Source organism: Mus pahari, chromosome 19 (assembly GCF_900095145.1).
Source record: "Mus pahari chromosome 19, PAHARI_EIJ_v1.1, whole genome shotgun sequence".
Taxonomy (NCBI): Eukaryota; Metazoa; Chordata; class Mammalia; order Rodentia; family Muridae; genus Mus; species Mus pahari.
This window is the reverse complement of record NC_034608.1, coordinates 66,419,160-66,422,618: the sequence shown is the minus strand read 5'-3', so window position 1 is coordinate 66,422,618 and position 3,459 is coordinate 66,419,160.

Genomic DNA, 3,459 nt, shown 5'->3' with positions numbered 1-3,459 from the left:
AAGACTAGAAATGTGTGTGTGTGTGTGTGTGTGTGTGTGTGTGTGTGTGTGTGTGTGTGTCTGTGTCTGTGCCTGTCTGTCTATCTGTCTGTCTGTGTCTGCATGCGTGTGAGTGTGTCAGAGACAGAGAGAGATAGAGAAAGGGAGAGAGAACATGATAGGTATGAGGGACATTTGAAAATGTGAATTGGAGTGAGAGAAATGTGATAGACAAACACTGTATGAAAAAAATTACCTAAAAATATTATTTGAAAAGAATTTTGTATCCTCCCTATCCTCCCCCCCCCCACATACACACCATATAATAAAAATTGGCCTATCAGCAGCATATTCCCAAAGGAAGCTGCATGATATCTATGGTGTTGTGGGAAAACAGCATATTTCCTGCACATCTTGCTGTATTTATTGCAAATAAAAATGACATTGTAAGAAACAGAAACGTGTTGTCTTTAGAAAATGCAAGTGAAATGTGCAATGAATATTATAAAATTTAAATGATATTATTGACAGATTCAATAGCTATGAGTACTCAAAATACTTTGATTCCAAGGCAAAAATAAAAAGATACAAAAAAATAAAAAATATTACTTTTCAGTTTTGCAGATATATATTGTATATTGGGATACATTCTAGCTTTCTGAAAACTGCCAATGTCATATTTAGAATTTTACTTTTTGTATTATATATGGAAGGACAAAACTTGGGTACAATATTTGTAGTGTAATTTGGTACAAAAGTTATCAGGAAGATTGTTTGAACAAATTTGTTGTTATGTTTCATAAAACTTTTATTTAGAATACAAAAGAAACTTACTGTAGAATGCAATAAAGTTGAATCACTGTGCCTCCATTTCTCTGTCAGTCCATGGGATCAAATATTTGGCATTGCATTCCATTGCCATTTATTGTAGGAGTGAGTTAACTCTTATACTAACTTCTAAACCATCCTTATAATTGACATAATATACCTTGGTATTTTCTTTCTATATGAAAAGCAATATGGCTATCTGATCCATTGAATCACCAGAAATGTCCTAGACACAAGATTGCAATAACAGGTAACTCTGGCACAGCAAACTCCTGTTCTTACATTTATCACCATCGTTATCATTATTGTCAGTCATGGCTACTATGTGCCAGCTAAAAGAACCTTCCTCTTAGTATTAAGTAATATAGTATGAGTATACACATTTGTCTTGCAAATCCAACGGATATAATCATCTTTCCTATAAGCATGCACTTCAAAAATAGTGTAAATTTAATGATACCTAAGAAAGCGTTTTCCTTGACTTTGATTAGAAACAATATCAGTAACTCTGTCTAATCAAATGTACAGATAAAAATTACTTTCAAGATAAGTATTTTAATGGCTGTTGAAGCTCTTATTTGCCTATATTCCTATGCCCAAATTGAGTCATCTTAGTTCCCTTAAAATATTTCTTCCTTCAAAGATATATGAATAGCAAGACACATATGGAGAAAATAACCAAATCAAACATATAAAATTAAGCTACTTGAACATGAAATAAAATCCTGTTATACTCTCCTCATTGACTACACCTTCTATTTAAAAAAATGAAAAGGATGAATAAAATGTATCCCTAAAAGGTGTCTGACAGTAGGTGATCATCACAACCTAACTTTATATTTAGGATACAAATCTATTTGCAATTTCAGAACATGCCACTTTATACCTAGAGAATTACTTTTAGCTACCACACAATTTCCAGGGGCTAGAGAGGAAGCTTAGGAAAGCAGATGCATTTCTTATACCTTGCAAGTTCATTTTACCAATTGAAAAAGTAAACAAACAAACAAACAAACAAACAATAGTAATAATAATCTGCCACCCCTAACCAGGGCAAGTATTAATATAGTGCATACTCAATTTGGAGAAAAGGGAATATATTTGGTAGACAGAACCAATTTTTGGAGTTGCTTAGTATTTATATTTCACACTACAATTATTTATTTTATCGGTGTCTTTACATGTATATGTGTATTACACAATGCTTGGTGTCCATGGAGATCAGAAAAAAAAAATCATCAGATTCCTGGAATTGGCGTTATGAGTATTTGCTAGCCAATATGTCTGTTGTGGGACTTGAGCCCACCTCCTCTGCAAGAGCAATTCGTCTTCTTAACCACTGAGCCATCTCTCTACCACATGTTGAGTTGTTTCAAAATATGAGACCAGTCCCCAAACCTATGCTAGTCTTCCTTTCCCCCCTCCATACTGTACTACAAAAAAGGAACAATTGAAATTAGTGTGCAATTACAAAGATGCTCTGAGCACCTCTGTGCAGACCTAAGAAAAGACTTAATAGGGGAGTTAGCCTAGTGAACTCCATGCTGAAGAATGAGCCAAAGCTGGGGAGCACATGGTTTAGAGTCCATTTTTCACTAGGCACTGACTAGGAGTGTTGTGTAGTTTTCTTACTTAATTTTATTTTGATTTTGCGTTCTTACTTCTTTCTTGCCTTTGATTTCCTATCACAAAAAAAAAAAAAAAAAAATCTGGAACTGTAGTAGAGGTTTGTTAGAGGGTTTAATGAGGGTGCACGTCTAGGTGCTTAAAGAAATACATGGACCATGGTAGGTGTTCAGGGACTATTACCTTTATAAGTTACCTATTGAAAGATATATGGAGTAATCTGGTGCCTTTACCACCCCAGGAGGGGTGTCTGCCTGGGAGCAGTCTCTAGGCCTGAACCCATAGGAGGACCATCACTGCCAGGGAGAGGGTGGCCTGCAGAAGCAGCACAGCTGCTGGGACAGACTCTGTTTCTGGCTCCAGTCATCCAGCACCTTTCCCGCCCAACGAGGGGTATCTGCCCTGGAGGAGTCTCAAGGCCTGAGCTGGCAGGAGAGCCATCTTTGCTCCGGTTTCCTTAGGCTCCAGTCCGTGCTGGCGAGAGTATGGACTGCTGAAGCTACAGAGCTTCTGGACAGACAGAAGCAACCTAACTTCTGGGACAGACCCTGTCTCGGGCTCCAGAAATTTGGGCACCTTCCTCGCCAGTGGAAAGATGGCCACTTGTGAGGGCTCTGTCTGCCAGAGCAGGTAAGAGAGTCATATTGTGTCCAGGGTCCCNCAGTGGCTAGTCTGTGCAGGTGAGTGAATAAACTGCAGAGGCAACACATCTTCTGGGACAGGCCCTGTTTTGGGCCTACATCTTCAGCCAGGAGGCAGATCTGAACACCAGGCCTCTGTGCACCTTCCCTGCTAGAGGAGAGCTTGCCTGCAGAGAGTAATCTGACCACTGAGACTCAGGAGAGAGCTGGACTCCCAGGACTGCTGAATCACAGAAGCTAACAGAATCACAGGAGGAACAAGCTCCAACCAGAGACAACTATAACAACTAACTCCAGAGATCACCAGATGGTGAAAGGCAAATGTATGGATCTTACTAACAGAAACCAAGACCACTCACCATCATCAGAACCTAGCACTCCCACC